General features: G+C 36.5%; 1 long non-coding RNA gene across 1 annotated transcript in view; it reads left to right on the top strand.

The window, feature by feature from the left end:
* The window catches only part of LOC133072812 (uncharacterized), a 58,687-nt gene extending 45,328 nt beyond the window's left edge, over positions 1 to 13,359 (top strand). The window contains exons 3-4 of the long non-coding RNA XR_009696813.1: positions 10,046 to 10,215; positions 13,107 to 13,359. This is a non-coding gene — a long non-coding RNA (uncharacterized LOC133072812). The remainder of the gene's footprint in view (positions 1 to 10,045; positions 10,216 to 13,106) is intronic.
* The last annotated feature ends 424 nt before the right edge of the window (positions 13,360 to 13,783 follow it).

Here is a 13,783-nt window from a genome sequence, read left to right as displayed (position 1 = left end):
AAAAACTGTAGAAAAACACAAACACATGGAGATTAAACAATATGTTTCTAAATAACCAGCACATTATTGAAGAAATCAAAAGGAAAAAAAAAATCTAGAAACAAATGACAATGAAAACATGACAACTGAAAACCTATGGGATGCAGCAAAAGCAGTTCTTAGATGGAAGTTTATAGCAATACAATCCTGCCTTAAGAAACAAGAAAAACATCAAATAGACAACCTAACTTTACACCTAAAACAACTGGAGTAAGAAGAACAAAAACAAAAACAATAAAATCCCAGAATTAGTAGAAGGAAAAAAAAAATCATAGAGTTCAGAGCCAAAATAATTGAAAAAGAAATGAAAGAAACAATAGTAAAGATTAATAAAACTAAAAGCTGGTTCTTTGAGAAGATAAACAAAATTGACAAACGTTTAGCTCTACTCACCAAGAACAAAAGAGAGAAGAATCAAATCAACAAAATTAGAAATGCAAAAGGAGAGGTTACAACCAACGCAGAAATACAAAAGATTATAAAAGACTATTATGGATAACTATATGGGAGGCCTGGCGTGCTGAAATTCATGGGGTTGCAAAGAGTTGGACATGACTGAGTGACTGAACTGAACTGAACTGATATGGCAATAAAATGGATAACCTGCAGGAAATGGACAGCCTCTTAGTAAAGTTCAATCTTCCAAACTGAACCAGGAAGAAATAGAAATTATGAACAGCCCAATTACAAGCACTGAAATTGAAGCTGTGATAAAAAAAAATCACCCAAAAAACAAAAGCACCAGACTAGGTAGCTTCACAGGAGAATTCTATCAAACATTTAAGAAGAGCTAACATCTATCCTTTGGAGAAGGCAATGGCAACCCACTCCAGTGTTCTTGCCTGGAGAATCCCAGGGACGGCAGAGTCTGGTGGGCTGCTGTCTATGGGGTCACACAGAGTTGGACACGACTGAAGTGACTTAGCAGCAGCAGCAGCAGCAACACCTATCCTTATAAAATTCTCAAAAAATTGCAGAGGAAGGAATACTTCCAAACTCAGTATACAAAACCACCATCACCCTGATACCAAAACCAGATAAAGACAACACACACAAAAAGAAAACTACAGGCCAATATCACTGGTGAACATAGATGCAAAAATCCGCAACAACACTTTAGCAAACAGAATTGAGCAACACATGAAAAAGTTCATACACCATGATAAAGTTGCGTGCATTCCATGAATGCAAGGATTCTTCTATATATGCAAATCAATGTGACACAAACTGTCACAAATGTCACAAAATGTGACACAAATCAATGTGACATAAACAAACTGAAAGGTAAAAACCATATGATAACCTCAATAGATGTAGAAAAAGTCTTTGAGAAAATTCAACACCTATTTATGATTAAAACTATTCAAAAAATGGGCATGGAAGGAATGTACCTCAACATAGTTAAGGCTATGATAAGCCTACAGCAAACATTATTCTCAATGGTGAAAAACTGAAAGCATTCCTCCTAAGATCAGGAACAAGATAAGGGTGTCCAGTTTCCTATTATTCAACATAGTTCTGGAAGTCCTAGCTACAGCAATCAGAGAAGAAAAAGAAGCAAACAGAATCCAGATGGGAAAAAAAGTAAAGTTCTCACTGTTTGCAGATGACATGATACTGTATATAGAAAACCCTAAAGAAAGTATCAGAAAATTACTAGAGCTAATCAGTGAATTTAGCAAAGTTGCAGGATCACTTGCATTTCTATATACTAACAATGAAAAATCAGAAATAGAAATTAAGTAATCAATCCCATTCACCATTGCAACAAAAGAATTAAATATTTAGGAATGAGCTTACCAAATGAGACAAAAAACTGTACACAGATAATTAAAAACACTAATGAATTAAATCAAAGACAACATAAACAGATAGAGAAATATTCCATGTTCCTGGGTAGGAAGAATCAATATTGTGAAAATGACTGTACTACCAAAAGCAATCTACAGATTCAGTGTGTCCCCTATCAAATTACCAATGGCATTTTTCACAGAACTAGAACAAAAAATTTCACAATTCACATGGAAACACAAAAGATCCCAAATAGCCAAAACATTCTTGAAAAAGAAGAATCGAGCTAGAGGAATCAACCTTCCTGACTTCAGATTATACTACAAAGCTACAGTCATCAAGACAGTATGGTACTGGCACAAAGACAGAAATATAGACCAATGGAGTAAGATAGAAAGCTCGGAAATAAATCCATGCACCTATGGGTACTTTATTTTGACAAAGGAGACAAGAATATACAATGGGGTAAAGACTGTCTCTTCAATAAATGGTGCTAGGAAAACTGGATAGCTACATATAAAAGAATGAAATTAGAACACTTCCTAACACCATACACAAAGATAAACTCAAAATAGATTAAAGACATAATGTAAGACCAGAAATTATAAAACTCTTAGAGGAAAACATAGGCAGAACACTTAATGAGATAAATCAAAGCAAGATCCTCTATGACCCACCTCTGAGAGTAAAGGACATAAAAACAAAAGTAAACAAGTGGGACCTGATTATACTTAAAAGCTTTTGCACAGCAAAGGAAACTATAAGCAAGGTGAAAAGACAACCCTCGGAATGGGAGAAAATAATAGCAAATGAAACAACTGACAAAGGATTAATTTTCCAAAATACACAAGCAACTCACAACTCAATACCAGGAAAACAAACAATCCAATCAAAAAGTGGGAAAAAGACCTAAACAGACATTTCTCTAAAGAAACTTACAGATGGCTAACAAACACATGAAAAGATGCTCAACATTGCTCATTATCAGAGGAATGCACATCAAAACTACAATGAGATATCACCTCACACCAGTCAGAGTGGCAATCATCAAAAAGTCTACAAACAATAAATGCTGGACAGGGTATGGAGAAAAGGGAACACTGTTGCACTGTTGGTGGGAATGTAAATTATAGCCACTATGGAAACAATAAGCTCAGATATGCAGATGACACCACCCTTATGGCAGAAAGTGAAGAGGAACTAAAAAGCCTCTTGAAGAAAGTGAAAGAGGAGAGTGAAAAAGTTGACTTAAAGCTCAACATTCAGAAAATTAAGATCATGGCATCTGGTCCCATCACTTCATGGGAAATAGATGGGGAAACAGTGGAAACAGTGTCAGAATTTATTTTGGGGGGCTCCAAAATTACTGCAGATGGTGATTGAAGCAATGAAATTAAAAGATGCTTACTCCTTGGAAGGAAAGTTATGACCAACCTAGACAGCATATTAAAAAGCAGAGACATTACTTTGCCAACAAAGGTCCGTCTAGTCAAGGCTATGGTTTTTCCACTGGTCATGTATGGATGTGAGAGTTGGATGGTGAAGAAAGCTGAGCGCCAAAAAATTGATGCTTCTGAACTGTGGTGTTGGAGAAGACTCTTGAGAGTCCCTTGGACTGCAAGGAGATCCAACCAGTCCATCTTAAAGGAGATCAATCCTAGGTGTTCTTTGGAAGGACTGATATTGAAGCTGAAACTCCAACACTTTGGCCACCTCATGTGAAGAGTTGACTCATTGGAAAAGACCCTGATGCTGGGAGGGATTGGGGGCAGGAGGAGAAGGGGACGACAGAGGATGAGATAGCTGGATGGCATCACTGGCTCGATGGACATGGGCTTGAGTGGACTCCGGGTGTTGGTGATGGACAGGGAGGCCTGGCGTGCTGTGATTCATGGGGTCGCAAAGAGTCGGACACAACTGAGTGACTGAACTGATGGAAGACAATATGGAGATTCCTTAAAAGAATATGAAGAAAACCACCATATGACCCAGAAATCCCACTTCTAGGCATATACCCAGAGGAAACCTAAATTGGAAAAGACGCATGTATCCCATTGTTCATTGCAATAGCTGGAACATGGAAGCAACCTAGATATCCATCAACAGATGAATGGGTAATGAAGTTGTGGAGCATATACACAATGGAATATTACTCAGCCATAAAAAGGAAAAACTTTGAGTCAGTTCTAATGAAGTGGATGAACCTAGAACCTATTATACAGAGGGAAGTAAGTCAGAAAGAGAAAGAGAATTGTGTATTCTAATGCATATGTTTGGAATCTAGAAAAATAGCACTGAAGAACTTTATAGGGCAACAATGGAGAAACAGACATAGAGAATGGACTTACGCACATGGTGAGAGGGGAGGAGAGTGTGAGATGTATAGAAAGAGGAACATCAGTTCAGTTCAGTTCAGTCACTCAGTCATGTCCAACTCTTTGTGACCCCATGGACTGTAGCACGATGGCTTCCCTGTCCTTTAGCAACTCCCGGCATTTACTCAAACTCTTGTCCATTCAGTCAGTGATACCATCCAACCATCTCATTCTCGGTAATCCCCTTCTCCTCCCATCTTCAGTCTTTCCCATCATGAGGGTCTTTTCCAATGAGTCACTTCTTTGCATCTGGTGGCCAGTCCTTTCAATTAATATTCAAGACTGATTTCCTTTAGGATTTAATGGTTGGATCTCCTTGCAGTCCAAGGGACTCTCAAGAGTATTCTCCAACACCACAGTTCAAAAGCATCAATTTTCTGGTGCTCAGCTTTCTTTATAGTACAACGCTCACATCCATACATGTCTACTGGAAAAACAATAGCTTTGACTACACGGAACTTCATCAATAAAGTAATGTCTGCTTTTTAACATGCTGTCTAGGTTGCTCATAAATTTTCTTCTAAGGAGAAAGCATCTTTTAATTTCGTGGCTGCAGTCACTATCTGCAGTGATTTTGGAGCCCCCAAATATAAAGCCTCTCACTGTTTCCATTGTTTCTCCATCTATTTGCCATGATGTAATGGGACTAGATGCCATGATCTCCATTTTCTGAATGTTGAGTTTTAAGCCAACTTTTTCACTCTCTTCTTTCACCTTCATCAAGAGGTTCTTTACTTCTTCTTTGCTTTCTGCCATAAGGGTGGTGTCATCTGATATCTGAGGTTATTGATATTTCTCCTGGCAATCTTGATTACAGCTTGTAATTCATCCAGCCTGGCATTTTGCATGATGTACTCTGCATGTAAGTTAAATAAGCAGGGTGACAATATACAGCCTTCACATAATCCTTTCCGAACCAGTCTGTTGCTCAATGTCCATTTCTAACTGTTGTTTCCTGACCTGCATACAGATTTCTCAGGAGGCAGGTCAGGTGGTCTGGTATTCCTATCTCTCTAAGAATTTTGCAGTTTGTTGTGATCCACACAATAAAACACTTGGCGTAGTCAATCAAGCAGAAGTAGGTGTTTTTCTGAAACTTTCTTGCTTTTTCAATGACCCAATAGATGTTGGCACTTTGATCTCTGATTCCTCTGCCTTTTCTAAATCCAGCTTGAACATCTGGAAGATAACGGTTGACCTACTGTTGAAGACTGGCTTGGAGAATTTTGTGCATTACTTTGCTAGTGTGTGAGATGAGTGCCATTATGTGTTAGTTTGAGCATTCTTTGGCATTGTCCTTCTTTGGGATTGGAATGAAAACTGACCTTTTCCAGTCCTGTGGCCACTGCTGAGTTTTCCAAATTTGCTGGCATATTGAGTGCAACACTTTCACAGCATCATCTTTTAGGATTTGAAATAGATCAGCTGGAATTCCATCACCTCCACTAGCTTTGTCCGTAGTGATGCTTTCTAAGGCCCACTTGCCTTTGCATTCCAGGATGTCTTGTTCTAGGTGAGTGATCACACCATTTTGGTTATCTCGGTTATGAAGATCTTTCTTGCATAGTTTTGTGTATTCTTGCCACCTCTCCTTAATATCTTCTGCTCCTGTTAGATCCATACCATTTCTGTCCTTTATTGTGCACATCTTTGCATGAAATGTTCCCTTGGTATCTCTAATTTTTTTGAAGAGATCTCTACTCTTTCCCATTCTATTGTTTTCCTTTATTTCTTTGCATTGATCACTGAGGAAGGCATTCTTGTCTCCTTCCTATTCTTTGGAACTGTGCATTCAAATGGATATATCTTTTCTTTTCTCCTTTGCTTTCAGCTTCTCTTCTATTCAAAGCTATTTGTAAGGCCTTCTTCAGACAACCATTTTGCCTTTTTGCATTTCTTTTTCTTGGGGATGATCTTGATCAGTGCCTTCTGTACAGTGTCTGGAACCTCCGTCCATAGTTCTTCAGGGACTGTCTATTGGATCTAATCCCTTGAATCTATTTATCACTTCTACTGTGAAATTGTAGGGGATTCAATTTAGGTCATCCTGAATAGATAGTTGTTTACCCTACTTTCTTCAATTTAAGTCTGAATTTTGCAATAAGGAATTCATGACCTGAGTCACAAATCACTCCAGGTCTTGTTTTTGCTGATTGTATAGAGCTTCTCCAACCTTGGCTACAAAAAATATATAATCAATCTTTAATTGATTTACTTATTGGCCATCTGGTGATGTGCATGTGTAGAGTCTTCTCTTGTGTTGTTAGAAGAGGGTGTTAGCTATAATAATGCATTCTCTTGGCAAAACTCTGTTAGCCTTTGCCCTGCTTCATTTTGTAGTTTAAGGCCAAATTTGCCTGTTACTCCAGGTATCTCTTGACTTCCTACTTTTGCATTCCAGTCCTCTGTAATGAAAAGGACATCTTTTTGGGGTGTTAGTTCTAAAAGGTCTTGTAGCTCATCATAGACCCCTTCAATTTCAGCTTCCTCAGCATTACTACTTGGAGCATAGACTTGGATTACTGTGATATTGAATAGTTTGCTTGGCAAACGTTGGAAATGTTGGAAATGAACAGAGATCATTCTCTTGTTTTTGAGACTGCATCTAAGCAGTGCATTTCAGACTCTTTTGTTGACTATGAGGGCTACTCCATTTCTTCTAAGGGATTCTTGCCCACAGTAGCAGATAATATAGTAATCTGAATTAAATTAGTCCATCCCAGTCCATTTTAGTTCACTGATTCCTAAAATGTCAATGTTCACTCTTGCCACCTTCTGTTTGACCACTTCCAACTTACCTTGATTCATGGATGAAACATTCCGGGTTGTTATGCAATATTATTCTTTACAGCATTGGGCTTTACTTCCATCACCAGTCACATCTACAACTGGGTGTTGTTTTTGCTTTGGCTCTGTCTCTTCATTCTTTCTGGAGTTATTTCTCCACTTTTCTCCAGTAGCATATTGGGCACCTACTGACCTGGGGGGTTACCTTTCAGTGTCATATCTTTTTGCCTTCTCATACTGTTCATGGGATTCTCAATGGAAGAATACTGAAGTGGTTTGCCATTCCCTTCTCCAGTGGACCACGTTTTGTCAGAACTCTCCACTATGAACCGTCCATCTTGGGTGGCCCTACACGGCATGGCTCATAGTTTCATTGAGTTAGATAAGGCTGTGGTCCATGTGATCAGTTTGATTAGTTTTCTGTGATTGTGGTTTTCATTCTGCCTACCCTCTGATGGATAAGCGTAACATGGAAACTTACATTACCATATGTAAAATAGATAGCCAATGGGAATTTACTGTCTGGCTCAGGAAACTCAAACAGGGGCTCTGTATAAACATAGAGGGGTGGGTTGGGGAGCGAGATGGGAGGGAGGTTCAAAAGCGAGGAGGTATATGTATACCTATGACTGATTCAGGTTTGACAGAAAACAACAAAATTCTGTAAAGCAATTATCCTCCGTTAAAAAAGAAGCAAAACAAAATTTTCAAAAGACTATAGTGTCAAGATGATGACTCTTCCTGGAAACCACAATTTATCAGAATGCTTTGTGATTTATAGAACCAGTGAGAGATATTCCTTAAATATCACTAATTTTTTTGAATGACATGCTTTTTTATATGCCCAAGGTAGTTGGGTGAAGTAGGGCATTTTAATGCAATATATGGGATCCTTGAACTAAACTGTACAAACAAAAGCAATGATTTAATTATCATTCATATAGAAATGATAAGGAATGAATTCAGGATGGGGATGAGATTTTGAAAACAGCAAACTAATTAATAGGAGAGCAGTATTTTAAATTTTAGTTCCATTGATAACTAAAGATAAGATTTGTTGCATTAATCCTGACAAGAATATAAACTTTGAAAATGACAACTGGCTGCAGTGAGGGCAACCAGCATATTACTGGAGAGTTGAGTAAGAGTTAATTAGCTAGAATTTTGTTTAAAGTAGCCTTTTTATATGCTCCTTTGAGAGCCAAATGGAGAAACCTAACTATATTTCTATGGAGAAGTGAAGAAAATGGAAACTACAACTCATATTTTTAATACAGATCGAAAGAGAATGAGAAAGAAAGGATGGGCAATAAAAGCTGGCACTGAGAGGTTATGAAGAGAGACCACTGAGGGTAGATGAGTTAGTCTTTATCATTAAGCCTAGTTAGTCAACAGAATAAGAGACAGAAGGAGAGAGCAGCTGCCACCACTAGAAAAGAATGTCCTAGTGCTAAGAGACAATTATGGAGACACTGTTTCACTTCACTGAATATGTCACTTACTCAAAAAACAGTTTTAACAATCCATGGTTGATTTTATATGGGTTGGAATTGATATAACCAAATTGATGGAAGACATAGAGAACAATAAAAGTAGTGTCCATTTACCCAGTTTGCCATCATTAAAACCTCCCCATGCAGCTTAATGCCATAATTGACAAGAGAGATCTGAGAAGCTGTAGTTAATTAGAGAACCGCCTTAGTAATAAATGTAAGTGAGCTATCGACATCTGCATACTATTATATTTGAGAAATAGAGTCACATAAATGCAAGGTAATTAACATTTTATATTTAACTTTCAGGTTTCATAGCCTGACTAAAATGGTACTGGATTCATAGAGTTTCCCCCTTTCCTTTTCCCTTTATTATTCCCTGTTGATGACCACTTTTCAATTATTTCCCTTCATGTCAAGAGGTCCATCAAAGAGTTGGAGGAAAACAACAGAGATGCTGTAAAACCTGAATCAGTATTTGCAATTGCTAGTAGTATTGCTGAGAGCTTATACAGAGGGAGAGATGGAAAATACTGTCGAAAATGATATTAGTGTATTATTTGTGGCTTTAAATTACCCAAGCAATTTTTGTCTCACATTATCACATATATGAGAAGTAGCCACTCATGACAAGTCAATAATAAGCAAAATCCTTGTCCTTAACAAACAATAGAAGCTATTAGCTTTTAAAGTATTAGCTTAAGTATTAGCTAACATTCTACCAGTTTTAATTTGTGAAATTATCCCCTTTCTGCTACATGAGCACTTACTTAAATGTAAAGAATCCCGACTGTTTCTGAAAAGCAGGACAGAACTTATTCCATTCCCTGCTCAGGCATATGTTCTTTCTGAATGTTATGAAATTGAATTTATGATGTTGTTTTCAATTAATCTATAATTGTAAAATTAATATATTTTATCATATTTAATTTGCCTGCCACTACAGGAGATGTCGGTTCAATCCTAGGGTTGGGAAGATCCCTGGAGGAGGAAATGGCAACCCACTCTAGTATTCTTGCCTGAAAAATCCCATGGACAGAGTGCCCTGGTGGGCTACAGTCCATCAGTCCATGGAGTTGTAATGAATCAGGCATGACTGAGTGATTGCATGCACACACATTATATTTTGTTATAAAATTTTTCTTTAAAACAGTCTTACAACCTGAAAATATATTTTCTTTTATAATATCGCCCTTTTAAAATCTTACTTCCTAGAGATAACCAGCCACTGTTAAAAATTTAGTTTGTAACTTGCCAGAATATCGTCCTTGAACATACAGCCATACATTTATCCTGTACATAACCTACTTATCGAGGAATCACAATTCATTCGTTAATTAGCATAATGACTTTTAGTTTTATGTCTTCTATCTTCAATTGATTTAATTCTTCTCTTTCAATTACTACTTCCCTTAAGTTCCCTACTTTTGTATATTAAAATTGAATTCAGTATTCAGTACATTTTAAGATTCCAGTATCTTATTTTATTCAACAACTTTCCTCCCTCTAGCACTGAGCATTTCTCACTTGTATTTTTTTTTTGTTTTCTTTTCTTTTTAGGGGGAACTTAAAGCTGGAAAGCAGAAGAGACAGTGGTCTGCTCTTTCACTCCCTGGCCACAGCCCTTTGGGCATGGGACAGGGAGAGGGAAAAGTGGAGACCAGTGGTTTTCTTATGAATATGGACTAACCTCCAGTGGTAAGGGATGTCTCCAGGCTCATGCTGATTTGGTCAGTTTCTATCAGGTTCTCTCCATTGCTAGTGACTTCCACTGGTGTGTGATTTCTGAGTTCACAATGTGTATGATTTCTTGAGGTAGATTTTAGCTTCACTCCCAGTCACATAGAAACACCTGAGTGAGAACAACTCATTTCACTTTTGGCCCTGATGAGCATCTGTTTCTTCTGCACGGGATATGGCCTCTCTGGGCACCAACAGCTCTGATGCCTATTCTAGGCTCTATACACCATTATGAGACCCTTTTTATTCTTCAAAAAGTGCAGAGATTGGACATGGGAGTCTGTTGCCCTCATCTCAGGCAGACTATCCCAAAAATCTTTTCCAACCTTTTGCTGGCTACAATCAAAAACCCCTGCCTTTAGAAACCTCACACAAGATATTGTCTCCAGCCTCAATATTCATACTTCCTCCAAAACTCCAGAAACACAAGTCCAATTTTTGAGAAACTTTGTCACCATATTGCTCTATTTTGGTTGCAATAAGAGTCCTGAGTTTCAGCAGTTGGGCAAACCTTCAGTGGGAAAGAAGATGCTTTTTCATAGAATTTGAATGTGATAGCTTTAAAGTTTTCTTTCAGTTGTACTAGGTAAACTGTATATCCTATTTTTAACTATTTTAGACCTTTTTTTTCTCATAGAAACATAATGTTCTGATATTATTTTGTTTTAGAATTATACTATTTTATTATAATATCTAATATCTATTCTGCCTTCAACTTATATGTATTCATGTTATCTCCCTTTCCTTTGACCAAAAGTCAAAAAGCATTATTTGACAACTTCATATTTTACAAAGACCTGGCCCTTGGAATGACTTAGCCATGTTGCTGTTTTACTGCTTTTGTAACTCATAATTTTCAGTATTTAATTTGACTGTCCATCTTCATTTGTTTTCCAAAAGTTTGTTTCACAGTTTCTGATTTTCAGAGTTTACTGAATTTCTCCAAAAGGTCAATCATATATATTTACTGTAACTGTTTAATGGACACTAGTCAAAGCTTTATTCATTCATTGCAAGGTGAAAATTTAGACATATAATTATCATATAATCTGTAATAATTACTTAATTCAGTTATGTCATTTATTTTCCTACTCAATAGAAAAGGAAGTTATGTTAAAACTGTTAATCTTTTCTAAGAGTTCAATGATTTATATATATGTATAATGACATACAAAGGGCAATCCACTCCAGTATTCTTGCCTGGAGAATCCCATGGACAGAGGAGCCTGGTGGGCTACAGTCCACGGGGTTGCAAAGAGTCAGACATGACTGAAGTGACTTACAACAGCATGTGCTTATAACTTGTTTCTCAAATAATAAAAACTTCATTTAGTAGATTTACTTCATAGTCTACCTAGATTCATATTTTTCTTTTTGTTTCTTTTAAAGACTTGTGGCTGGTGTATATTTTATCTTATATATATCTAATTATTTGAGTTTTTGTGGCAATAGTATTTGCTTAAATTATGGTGTTGTTGTTCTATGTTAATCATGGATTTACATAATTTAATTGATTGTCACAGCTCATTTTAATTATTGATTTATTTTCTATTCATTACATTGCCAGTTTCTTGAGGCTTGGCATTGTGTAGTTCATCTGTACATCCTCAAAGACTAGTAAAAATTCTTATTCATAGACCATACTAAAAAATATTTCTTTGATGAACAAATGAATCTCCTCTATTCCTTAATATTTCATTCGACAATGTATATGCTGCAATCCCAGGTCAAGTGTCAAAACATTTCATTTTAGTCCTCAAAACTCCAAATTTCCCATTGTTTGTTAGCAATAAGTCTATAAAATGAATATGAAACTAAGCACATTTCTAGTAGTGTATAAATGGTTAAATTGGTAATACCAGACTCCTCAGAATGTTGTTTAAACTAATGCAGAAATTTTATTTGCTTTTAGAAGTGTAATCTTTAAATTTTTCTAAAATAATTGACCAAATCATCAGAAGTAATATTTATTTGGAATAAATATTGGGACTGCGCATGCTCAGTTACTTCAGCTGTGTCTAACTCTTTGAGACCCTATGGATTGAAGTCCACCAGGCTCCTTTATCCATGGGATTTTCCAGGCAAGAATACTGGAGTCGGTTGCCATTCCTTTCTCAGAATAATAGGACTAGTAATCAAACTGAACAGTTGAGAAGAATTCTGAGTAGGCAAGTACCCTTTTGGGGTTAAATTACAAAACATAATAAATTCTGTTGGAAATCAATACTCTGGAAGTTCTGGCACATACTTTATAGATGAGCTATTTTGACATTAATTTAAAATTTAATCCTTAAATTAAAATTATTCTCACAGTTAATTGTAAGGTTACATACAGAGTTATTCTGCATCTCATATATTAAAATTTATTTTCCTAGGCATTTTGAGTGTAGTAAAAATGCATTTATGTAAATTGCTTAATTAAAAGAGCAGTAGGAGTTAAATATTAACTGCAGGACATTTTTCAATCAATGTGATGACTGGTAATAGACCAACATATTGCCTTGAAGATGACTGGATCTCAGTGTGCTGTATTATTTTGTACAAATAACTTATGCCCTGAAATCTAAAGCTTTTAATATGTAAAATTAGTCATATATATTTCAATTTGTTTTGAGGTGAGAATGAAATTGTGAATTTAAACAAACTTAAAACTGTGTCTGGATTTAGTACATATTATGACCAAGATTAGAGTCCAGATCAGTCACCAAATCCTCAGGAAGGAGTGGAAGAAATCATGGGTATTCTCACTCACACACCTCACATATTCTCATGGAACTGGCACAAAGAATTCATGGAGAAACAGAGGTCTCCACCAGCAGGTCTTTAGTATCCTTATGACTGTCTCTGACTTTCAGGGCTAATTTTTCCCTTTACTTTCCAGACCCAGGCATAAATAAAACATGTTCCTCCTATTCCACACTAAGAGCCCCTGGAGAAGGGAATGGCTATCCAATATTCTTGCCTGGAAAATCCCATGGACCAGAGGAGCTTGGTGGGTTACAGTCCATGGGGTCACAACAAGTTGGCCACGACTGAGTAATGAGCACTTAGAGAAAACAGGGTGATGTTATGAAAAATCATCCAAAAGACTGCTGAAGATACAAAGCAAAGCAAAGCAAAGAGGGGCAAAAAAAGATTACGGAACAGAACAGAAATCTACAATACTTTCTGATGATAAATGGGTTAATGGAATTCACAAATCTGAGTTTCATTTCTTCTTCTTATACAATCTCATGGTGTTTGCCAATAAAATTTTCTTTTCATATGTGTAAATAATTATTCCTATTATTTTCCCCTGCATAGTCTCTTGGAGTGGACCAATATGTAAGTTTTTTAGCTATTTTCAAGATGTCATGGACAACAAATAGTATCAATATTATTCCTTAACTCATGTTCAACTAAAGATAGTTTAACTAAAGATAGTTTCTTTAGCTATCTTAGAAATCTAAAACAGAACCTTTTATAAACTACTGTGTATAAATGTATTAGTGCTTATGTGTGAAAATAGCACTAGTGAATTATGTTTATCTAGAATGAACAATGTTTTATAATCTAAAT

This window comes from Dama dama, chromosome 18 (assembly GCF_033118175.1).
Source record: "Dama dama isolate Ldn47 chromosome 18, ASM3311817v1, whole genome shotgun sequence".
NCBI classification, from domain to species: domain Eukaryota; kingdom Metazoa; phylum Chordata; class Mammalia; order Artiodactyla; family Cervidae; genus Dama; species Dama dama.
The sequence above is the reverse complement of the archived record's forward strand: the minus strand, read 5'-3'. Positions and strand labels throughout refer to the sequence as shown.